Source organism: Camellia sinensis, chromosome 7, assembly GCF_055761805.1.
Source record: "Camellia sinensis isolate YWXY chromosome 7, ASM5576180v1, whole genome shotgun sequence".
Classification (NCBI taxonomy): domain Eukaryota; kingdom Viridiplantae; phylum Streptophyta; class Magnoliopsida; order Ericales; family Theaceae; genus Camellia; species Camellia sinensis.
This window is the reverse complement of record NC_138967.1, coordinates 58,109,594-58,121,056: the sequence shown is the minus strand read 5'-3', so window position 1 is coordinate 58,121,056 and position 11,463 is coordinate 58,109,594. Positions and strand designations below refer to the sequence as shown.

Here is an 11,463-nt window from a genome sequence, read left to right as displayed (position 1 = left end):
TTACTTTTTGAGAAATTTCATGTTTATGCATATTTTGGAGGTTGTTGTTAATGAGATAACCATGGTGGAATTTGGTTGAGAGTTAGTATTGTGATTTGAAAATGAAATAGCGTGGCTTTGATCGCTAAAAACCCCTTTGTTTGGGTAGTTTGATTTGAAATCTCAGGAATGAAATTCTTTAAGGGAGGAAGGTTGTAGCGATCCTGGTTTCGATCCTTCTTTCATGTTTTACCACTTCGACTGGGCCGGTCGGGAGTCGAGCAGCCCGGTCAGCTTGCGAAAGTCCAAGGGGGCACCGCCCCTTGGCGGGTGCAAGGGTAGCGCCCTGGTGGAGGTCGAGCTGCCCGGTCAACTCGCGGGGGTCCAGGAGGCAGCGCCCCTTAGCGGGTCCTAGAGCAGCGCCCTGGAGGGGTTGAGGGGCAGCGCTTCCAAAACAAAAATGCAAAATGCATTCGATGTTGCTTGTTCGCTCGAGCGGCCGTTTATGCGCTTGAGTAGAGAATGTTTGGTTTCAGAAGTTTGACCTGTCTGCAAAAGTACTAGGTTAGTGTATTTGATGCTCGAGCGGGGCATTCCACGCTCGAGCGGACCATGTTATATCAATTCATGAATCTGATATTTCATATCACTTTTTCAGTCCTCTCTCTCTCTCTCTAAAACTCTCAAGAATTCCAGATCGGGAGCTTCTCTCTCTAGAAATCATCTTCTCTCTTTGATTTCTCCAAATCCATTGGGATTTAGACCTAAGTTCTTCACCAAAGTTGGTTATCGTCTCGAGGGCTTCGTTATGTGCAGTGAAGATCGAGTTTTGACACCGTTGATTTTGGGGGTTTCGTCTCATTTCTTCTTCAAAACTTAAGGTAGGGATTTTTTTAGAGTTATGTATATGTTTTTGCAAGATCTAGATGATTTTCGAAATCATCCTTTGATTAGCTTTGAGAAATTGATTGTTGATTTCAAGAAGATGAGTGATTTTGAAAGAGGGTTTAATTTCTTTTTCTTCTAAAATAGAAATTGAAGGTTTTGAACTATATTGATTGAAGAAAGATGATTTTGGGGAGATTCTTCTAAATATTTTGGAGATGAATGGTTTTGGTGAGAAAATCTAGAAATTGGGTCTTTTCTTTGAAAGATGTTAAAAATTCTTGGAAGATGTTGTCTTATTTATTTTGTGTACCAAAATAAATGGATGTTTTGAAAATTGTTTATTTATATATAAATGACGAATTTTGTGAAAAAAATGAGAAATGTTGTTTATTTTGGAAAATTTTGTCAAAATGTTGGTTTAGTCTTAAATTGACTAAATTGTTGAGATTGCTCGAAATGTGGGAATTATGTTATTCTCTTGAATGAATTGGATATAAAAGTATATATATATATATATATATTCGTCTTGTGGAATTGTGTGGAAAAGAGGATTGAAAATTTTGATCATAATGGTATATTGTGTGGAACAATTGAATATGAGAGTAATGTTGCATTGCATTATTAAGCATACACTGGCATTTCAATTCATTGGACTATGTTAAGCTTTGAAAATTTGCATTGAGAAAAGAATGTTGGGAAATGGGTTTTCATGAAATGGTTTTGGGGTAAATATGGTGGTAAGTCTTGATAGGTGGTGTAGATGAAATTGTTTAAGTTGGCCTGAGTGTTCTTGGTGAAAGACCAGAAAGTCACGTGGATAGGTGTCGAGCCTTCCAGTTAATAGCGGTAAAAATGACAATTGGTAGTACTCGTATAGTCTACTTGCAGACACCGACCTAGGGATTACCAGAATTGTATTTACCACCCCCTTTAATTAAATTGATAAACTTTGAACAATTGAAGTTGCATAACATCATTGAGCATAATGGTTTTCAAAAGATGAAGATGTGTTTTATTTTCAAAAAGGCATGACATGACATGTGTATTCATCTCTTGAGACTTGTATAAAATGTATATACTTTGTTAAGGATTTCCTACTGGGCCTTATGCTCACCCTACTGGATTTTTGTGAAGAAAAAGACGTGGTGAATCTGCCTAATTGAGGGCGTGGAAATGTGTGTGTCGAGAGCACTAAAGTTCTCATTTGCTGTGATCCTATTTGTAAGCCAAGGGCTATATGTGTCGGTTTGAATAACCATTTTGTGTACCGAGCTTAAGCCTTGGAAGATTGTAAACCCTTAGGGGTGCTTATTTGGTTATTTACTTATTGTTGAATCAATGTAATATCGCATAAGGAACTATTATTATTATGTAGTGTAAGTATGGGAAGTTATATTTGGTTTTCCTTTAAGAGAGCCATGATTGTTGCATTATCATTTAGGATAGAAATTTGGGGCGTTACAGGTATTTTCACCAACAATTTTAAGGAGATCAACCATAGATCCAGTACTAGAAAAAACCAATGATGGAATTGGAGATCCCAACAAGCCTTTCAAGTTCAAGGGAGTTCGTTTTAAGAGGTGGAAAAGAAAAGTTCTTTTTTACCTCAGCCTTTTGGAATTTGCTTATGTTCTTACCGAGAAGAACCCAAACAAAATCCCAACCGAGGAGATGAATGATGAAGACTACGAGGCACATGAAGCAAAAGTGACTTCCTACAATACAGATAAGTATAAATGTCATTTTTATTTCTTAAATTTACTTGCTCATTAATTTTATGATTATTACTATGACACCACTTACACTTTGTCTTCTATTAATTTTTAGCATGCTCGCTTATGTCATATTAACAGTAAATATGTGAGAATCATGAGTAGTTTAGGATTAATTCCTAAAGTGACAAAAAATTTTGAGAAATGTGAAGTTTACAGTAAAGCGAAAATTACCTAGAGGCCTTATAAAAGTGTTGAAAAAAATACCGAATTGCTAGAATTATTTCATATTGATTTGTGTGAGTTTGAAGGAATTTTAACTCGGGGTGGTGATCGATATTTTATCACTTTAATTGATGATTTTTCAAAATACACAAACGTATATTTATTAAAAAATAAAAGTGATACTTTTGAAAAATTTAAAGAATTCCTTCTTGAAGTGGAAAATCAGTTCGGTAAAAAGATTAAGAGAATTAGAAGTAATAGAGGCCGGGAGTATGAATCTCTTGGATTCAACTCTTTTATTCAATCATTAGGAATTATTCATGAGACTACTCCACTATATTCACCTTCATCTAATGGCATAGCTAAAAGAAAAAAATAGAACGTTAATTGACTTGTCGAATGTTATGCTTATTGATTCAGGTGCTCCCTCAAATCTTTGGGGTGAGGCTATTTTGATAGCTTGCCATGTGATAAATAGAGTGCCACACAAAAAGACTAAAATTGTACCTTATGAGTTGTGGCGGGGGCATAAACCAAATCTAGGTTATTTGAGGATTTGGGATTGTTTAGCTTTTGTGAGGCTTGCAGATCCTAAACGATCTAAATTGGGTGAACGAGCTACCACCTGTGCTTTTCTTGGGTATGCGTTGCATAGTACAGCCTATAGATTTTTTGATATAGAAAATAATATTATTTTTGAATCAGGTGATGCTATTTTTTATGAAAATAAATTTCTTTTCAAATTTAGAAATAATGGGGGTGAAATAAATTCTGAAAATATTTTATCTATGCCTAACTCTTCTACTCCATCTCAAGTTTTTCAAGAACAAGTAAATTTTCAAATTCAACCAAAGAGAAGTAAACGAGCTAGAGTTGAAAAAGATTTTGGCCCTGACTATTATCTTTACAATGTGAAAGAAATTAATCTTACAGTGCAAGAAGCTTTATCATCACCTGATGCTATTTTCTGGAGAGAGTCTGTAAATGATGAGATAGATCACTACTTTCAAATAAACACATGGAAGCTAGGGGATTTACCTCCAAGTTGTAAAACTATTGGGTGTAAATGGGTCCTTCGTAAAAATCTTAAACCGGATGGAACTATAGATAAATATAGAGTGAGGCTTGTCGCTAAAGGTTTTAAGCAACAAGTTGATCTTGATTTATTTGATACATTTTCTTCGGTTACTAGAGTTACATCTATTAGACTATTGATAGCATTGGCTACAATTCATGATTTAAAAATTCATCAAATGGATGTCAAAACAGCATTTTTAAATGGAGATTTAAATGAGGAGATTTACATGGACCACCCGAAGGCTTTGTGGAGCTTGGCTAAGAAAGCAAGGTGTGTAAGCTAACTAAATCCCTTTATGGTTTAAAACAAGTTCCTAAACAGTGGCATGAAAAATTTGATTCCTGCATACTTAAGAATAGCTATAAGACTAATGAGTGTGATAAGTGCACATATTATGAAACTTGTGAGAATGTACATGTGATTATTAGCCTATATGTGGATGATCTACTTATTTGTGGCTCTAATATGCATATTATAAATGAGACTAAAAATATGCTCAATAGCTACTTTGATATGAAAGATCTTAGTGAAGCCAATTTTATTTTGGGAATTAAAATTACCAAGACTAATGATGGTATTTTTTTTTATCAGTCGCATTATGTTGAGAAAATTTTAAAGAAATATAATTTTCTAGACTGTAAACATGTTACTACTCCTTTTGATGCAAGCATACATTTATCTATTGTAACAAATGAAAAAGAAGTGATTAATCAAAAGGAATATGCTAGCATGATTAGTAGTTTGAGATATGCTACTGATTGTACTAGACCTGACATTGCATATGCTGTTGGAGTATTTAGCAGGTTTACTAGCAAGCCAAGTCGAGATCATTGGCTAGCTATGGGAAGAATTATGAGATATTTATCTGGTACCAAAAATTATAGTTTGTTTTATAACAAGTATCATGCGGTAGTTGAGGGACATAGTGATGCCGATTAGAACACTTTGTCAAGTGATTCTCTCTCTACCTCAGGTTTTATTTTTACCTTGGGTGGTGGTGCTATGTGTTGGAAGTCTAAAAAATAGACTATAATTGCTAATTCTACAATGGAAGCTGAGCTTGTAGCATTAGCTTCAGCATGTGAGGAAGCGAATTGGTTGAGAGATTTGTTTTATAAAATCCCTCTTTGGGAATAACCAATTCCTCTTGTGTTAATTCGTTGTGATAGCACCGTTGTTATTAGTAGAGTGAACAACAATTTTTATAATAGTAAATCCAGACCTATTTGAAGGAAACACAGTAATATGAGATCCTATTTGAGTAATGACATCATAACTGTGAATTATGTAAGATATTGTGATAATCTTGCGGATTCGTTAACCAAGGCCTTGGCGAGAGATAGGGTCTGGAATACATCGAAGGGGATGGGTTTGAAGCCTATAAAATCATAAACCATGTATGAGGATACCCAACCTGGGGACTAGAGATCCTGTAACTAGGTTCAATGGGAAGAACGAATCATATGGTGGTTGTAAAAAATGCACTCCTTAATATTTTGTTATCCATCCCTATGATGTAAGTGCATGTTGGAGGGTTGAGTTTTTATACTCTTAGGTCATGTTTGATTCACAAGATTAATAGTGAAGTATTAATAATCCTATTAAATTAGTGTGGTATTCACTATCCAATTAGATTAATATCCATTGGAGTAATAATCCCACCCCTACCCCATTACTAATAATCCTACAAATTTGTTGGATTAATTATCCATTGGATTAAGAATCCTGAACCAAAATGTTAAAACAAACATATGATAATTGGGCCCACGGATTAATAATCCCAATCCCATACTCTAATCACCTCAATCAAACATGCTCTTAATGAAATTCTGTAGCTCTTGTTGAGTGGGGTGTGTAAATTACAGGAACATCCTTGACAAATTTCACCTATGTGAGCATGAAAGTGGGGCCGCTTTCTATGAGAACAAGACTTATTTTCAAATATACTCATGAAAACAAGGATAAGCACAAGGCCGTAATATGCTGGCTATTAAAGCTCATGTCAACACCTGGATTATTATGTATAAGCAGTAATACTTTATTTGTAATAACCCGACCCTCATATGTGTTTTTGGCATATTTTTAGTCCCTTATTCCGTGCATTTAAATGCTTAATGAAAAACATTTCATGAGAAATTAAGTTTTAGTACAGGGGTCTGATAATTGAAACCTATATCTGTTGGGCAAGGAAAGTATCTGTCACAATTAAAATGTCCGGATCAGAAATTGGAAGCCTTAGAGGCTTAATTATCTGAAATTGATTCTATATTGGTGATCAGCTTAATTTTTAGGTCATAATATGATTTTCTGTGAAATTTTGATTTGGAATGATTTAACTAATTAAATTTCATCTTATTCAGTTTATATTTATTATGGTCCCTTACACATTTGGCTTGGCCATCCATTTTCAAAAAAATATCTCCTGAGGGAGAGTGAACTAGAGAGGAAGAGGGTTTGAGAGGGAGTTCATCAAGGAGAAGATGAGGAGAATTGAGAGGACTCTTAGAGATTCTAATTCAAGGTATGTTTAGCCTATGCCAATTGACCCCTCTCTTTGATTTGGGTAGGAATTTCTTTATGTTATGTAAGTTGGAGTTCATAATATGGATCAAGCATGTATTTAAATGATTACTTGAGATGATGTCTCTTATGTTGGGTTGATTTGATATATATATATATATTGCATATCTAGTGAGAATTACATCTCTTTTCTTCAAATGACATGCTTGAGCTCAATGATGAAGACAAATGGCCATGTGTGTATATGTCTACGTGTGTGTGAAGTTGGAAGTCTCATAGGGTTGAGTTATGTAATGTTTTAAGGATTAAAGACCCAATTGTAAGTTCTATTCATATGATTTTTGGACCTACTAGAAGCCTTGTAAACACTTGCCAAAAATTGGGTTTTGTTTGGAAAATTTCGGACTGAAACTGGGCAAATCGCCGCATGTGCGGGAGCACTGCCGCACGTGCGGGAGTCGTGGCCGCACGTGCGGGAAATGGTCAATTTTTGGGCTTTTGATTCTGCTAAAAGGCACGTGCGGGGCTTCCCAGCCGCACGTGCGGGACCAATCGCCGCACGTGCGGCCCATGCTGCAAAACTTTGTTCACTTTGTTTTACGTGCTCGGTCCTCTGGTATTTTTGAAATCTATATTTGATGTTCTTAAGATATCTGTAAATTCATGCGAAGTGAAATAAGTCAGAAAACGAATTAAGAAAGAAAAAAGGAATTAATGTATAAGTTGTGCCTGTGTGTAGGTTATAACTCGGGAGGAGCAAGCACTTCGCTACAGCACTGTGAGTAATAGTACTATCGTAGTATATATTACTTATAGCTACCAATTGCCATTAGCACTCTGTTAATTGCAGGTTAATCATGTTAACGTATATGAACGATTAAACAAAGGTGTATATCTCTGTATCACTCTGATTAATAGTTGATGTAAACATTCTATTCTCCGTAAGTAAATTATGTCATTTATTAATGAAGAAAGAGAACTTATATTCATTCTGGAATAATGGTTTTAGTGTAACTATGAAAGCATACCGTTTGCTGCTAATGGGCCTGAGGCCGTTCAGTTATAAATCATCGAGTATGGATATTTCTAAGGGATCAAAATAATTGGATAAGCTATGTGCATCCGTATGAATTCAAAATAGTTCTGTTGTGTTACATATGGACCCGAGGTCATTCAGAACCTACGATATGAATGCAAAAGTTTAACGTTATTATGTGCTCTCTGTAATAGTTATGATTCTTATTCCGCTATACGCGAGATAACTGTGTTAATCGGTAACTAAGTCATAAGAAGTTTATGTGCACTATCCCATAATGGTATTCTTAAGGAACTGAGGTTATTCTGTTTTTGTTTATCCGTTTCGGTTATGCTATGTTATGACATAATATGCGTTGTTCGGTCTTTATGACCTAATAATTTCTGGTATGGAACAAAGTGCTGCTATGCGAGTCACCTCTAGAATCTGTGCGAGCCACCTCTTGAGTCCATACATATATGAATGAGGTTTAAAGCCGTTATGTGAAAGTTATGAGGCCTATGGCCGTTCTGTGAAAGTTATGAGGCTTAAAGCCGTTCTGTGAAAGTTATGAGGCCTATGGCCATTTTGTATGATCTGTGAGTATGAAGCAAAGTGTTGTACGGAACTAAGTACTGCAATGCGAGCCACCTCTAGAATCCGTGCGAGCCACCTCTTGAATTCATACATGCATGAATAGGGCTATATGTCATTCTGATAAGGGCTTAATGTCATTCTGATAAGGGCTTAAAGTCGTTCTGTTTAAGGGCCAATTTGTGAAGTTATGAATCTATGAGGCTAAGGGCCAATTTGTGAAGTTATGAATCTATAAGGCCGAGGGCCAATTTGTGAATGTGTGAATCCACCAGGCCAAGGGCCAATCTGTGATGTTGTGAACTGACGAGGCCGTTCTGAATATTAGTACAGAATCAGATTAACTACCTGTCTTTTACATTATATATATGCATTGCTCTGCATTGTAATTCAAGTTGAACATTGAGTTATTAAAGTACTATTATTTACTGAGATTGTCTCACTCTGTATTTTGTCTGATTCTGTAGGTAATAAATCTGGAGGTTAGCTATAACCCTCGATGCTCGTCTCCCTTTGTCAACCTCTGTGTATCCAAGCATTTGGGTGAAGCCTACCCGTTTTTGTGAAGTTTGCTAAGTTTTGGCTTATACTCTGTTTGCCTATTATATGTTGAAGTTTCCAATGTTTTTGTTATACGCCCAATCAAGGGGCGGGGTTGTATATGTGTATGTAAATATTTATCATCTGATTCACTGTTTGTGATCCTGGCATGATAGTGGTTGCTCAATGGATGTAGTTTCTTTTTATTTCATGTTATTTTATAATATTTAATGCTTCCGTTCAGGCCCCATATGTATGTATACCGAATTTTATGTCCGTTTCTAAAGTGAGCATGTCCAAACTTTTAGGGGCGAGTTTGGGGCGTGACATTATTTCTCCTAGGTAATCATAGTTCAAGTCTGAGACCACTACTGACTCTGGAGTAAAGGTTGCTGTTTCACTAATGAAGGTTCAATGCAGAGCACACTTTTATGATGCATATTAGTCTATCTTTGTTTGGTAATCTCTCTTGTCCTTATTGATATTAAAATGATTGGGGGATTGTTGGACCATTTTAATATCTTTTATTTTTTATTTATATATTTTGTTCATGAATCTTCTTTTGTCTTGTTCATGAATGGAGATTAATTAGAATTTATTAACTTGGTGGTGAGTTAATATTGGGATACACTCTCCCTTTTCTCTAAATTCATGGTCATTATTATTTTTTGGTGTATTTTGTAAGTCCTAGTGGCCTATAAATAATTCCTTTCATCTACTCTTTTCTATACCAACACACTAACTATTTTCTATACGAGAGAGATTACTAGCAAAGAAAGTGTTTTTCTTGGTGGAGCTTTGGGTTCACCATCTTATGTAGAGTTGGTCTGAACCATGCGACAAGTGGTCGGTCTGTTGTATCCTGGAGGGGGCAATCCATACTTTTGTGACTGCTACATCGGTATTTGGGTTCTTCCTACCGCAGTGGGCTTGATCTCCTTAAAGAAAACGAGATATCTGTACCTCAGTTTGATCTATTTATATCTATCTTTCTTTACATTATTTATCTATAAAATATAATTTTTTCTAGTATTTTCACCAACAAAAACTAATGTATTATAAATCATATTCAAAATGAGTCTTATTTACATATTTTAATTTTAAGTAAAAATAAAACTTGTGTGTATGTAACACAACTGACGAAGTTTAATTGATCTAAAGAAAAATGGATATTATAGAAAGTAGAATTTCCATTCTTGTATTAGTAAATTGATATGGCATGGCATAGCCATTGATTGAATTATTTTTTTCCCTTTTTAAAGAATTTATATGAATTGATCCAATCCTTTGTAAATTGAAAAATGATTTGCAAATATGAATTTTATACATAAAATATACGGTAAATTACAAATACACATTATGGGATTTGTTTAAAATACAAATTACCTCTTATGATTCTAGAAATTACATCCTGCCGCTTAAACTTTCTAATTTCATAATAAATAACTTTTTTATTAATAAATCATTAAGTCAATTAACAGTTTTTTAATAATGTCAGGTAATTTTATTATTGTATAGGAGATTAGTTAGGAATCTCATTTTTTAAATTAATTTTGACAAATAAAAAAATTCTAACAAAGGAATAATTTTTTAAATCACTTTATATTTTAAATAAATCTCAAGATGTGTATTTAAAATTATGTAGCAATGACATTTATAAAAAGAAAGATATGTTATAGAATTTTGGGGAAATGACTAATCAGTGGGTATAAAAAAATATTTACAAAAATAAAATAAATATTAATAATTAAAGTTATAAATTTTTTCACCTTTTTGTAAATCACTTTTGTGATCCCCACTGATCAGTAATTCCCTTAGAATTTTTAACCTAGATGATGTATTAGAATTTTTAACCTAGTGATGTAGAGTTTCAGAATTATAATTTGATAATAGAATTGTATTTTGAGTTTGTGAGTTTTGGAATTGTGATTTGAGTGTGAAAAATTTGTTTGATTATGAGTTTTAAAAGGAGTTTGAATTGAGTGATGTGCCTTATAATATTGAAAAGTATTTGTTTTGAAAAATGGGTGTGAAATTAATTTTCTAAAGTTGTAACCAAACAACACACTCAAACTAAGGGATATAATTAAACTTCAAAAACTCTACCAAACAGTAACTCTAAACCTCTTGATTATTCTATTACTTTAAAACAATAATATCGAGATTTGCTATATCATTTTGTATTAATTTTTATATCACAAATTTTCTATCTAACATTATCTTTTTTATAAAATAATAAATCATTTTCACGGGTCATTTAATGTTAAAACAAAAATAGATACAAATCAATTATAATCTATATCGTTATTTTTATTTTTTTATCTAGACTTAGAGAGGTGTTGTTTAGCGCCGTGAGTCTACCGCGTGTTCAGTCTTGATAGCTTGAACTATTCATTAGGGCTATTTATATATATCATTTATATAAAAAAAATTAAATCGATTCAATAATTATAGTAAATTTATTTATCGTGCTTGTCTTGAAAAAATTAATGATCTATTCAAAAAAAAGAAAAAAAGATTTAAGATACAAACACAATAAAATGAAGATGTTAAAATTATCGATTCAATTTAATTTTTTTTTTTATGAATAATATATACAAAAAATTCTCAAAAATAACAATTTCAATCAACCTTAAAATAGTTCATAAAGACAAAAAAGACTAAAAATAATTAATAAGGTAAAATGCCACATCCTACATATTAATTAATCATTTTGTCTCTCATAACTTGTTATTCAATTATAAAAAAAAATTATAATTCGCTTCAAATATAATTGTTTTATCTCACAAAATAGTTAAAATGCTTTTTTTTTTTTAAAAAAAAAAACTAGCTAAAATAGGAGAAATTATTTAATAATCCTAGAACACCACGTGACCATATTCCAAGTTAATCAATAATTACTTTGCTCCCGT

General features: G+C 33.4%; 1 long non-coding RNA gene across 1 annotated transcript; it reads left to right on the top strand.

The window, feature by feature from the left end:
* The first annotated feature begins 6,012 nt into the window (after positions 1 to 6,012).
* Positions 6,013 to 8,757, top strand: LOC145795118 (uncharacterized). Its single transcript, XR_014335367.1, has 3 exons — positions 6,013 to 6,403; positions 7,142 to 7,180; positions 8,479 to 8,757. It is a non-coding gene; the product is annotated as an uncharacterized LOC145795118 (long non-coding RNA).
* The last annotated feature ends 2,706 nt before the right edge of the window (positions 8,758 to 11,463 follow it).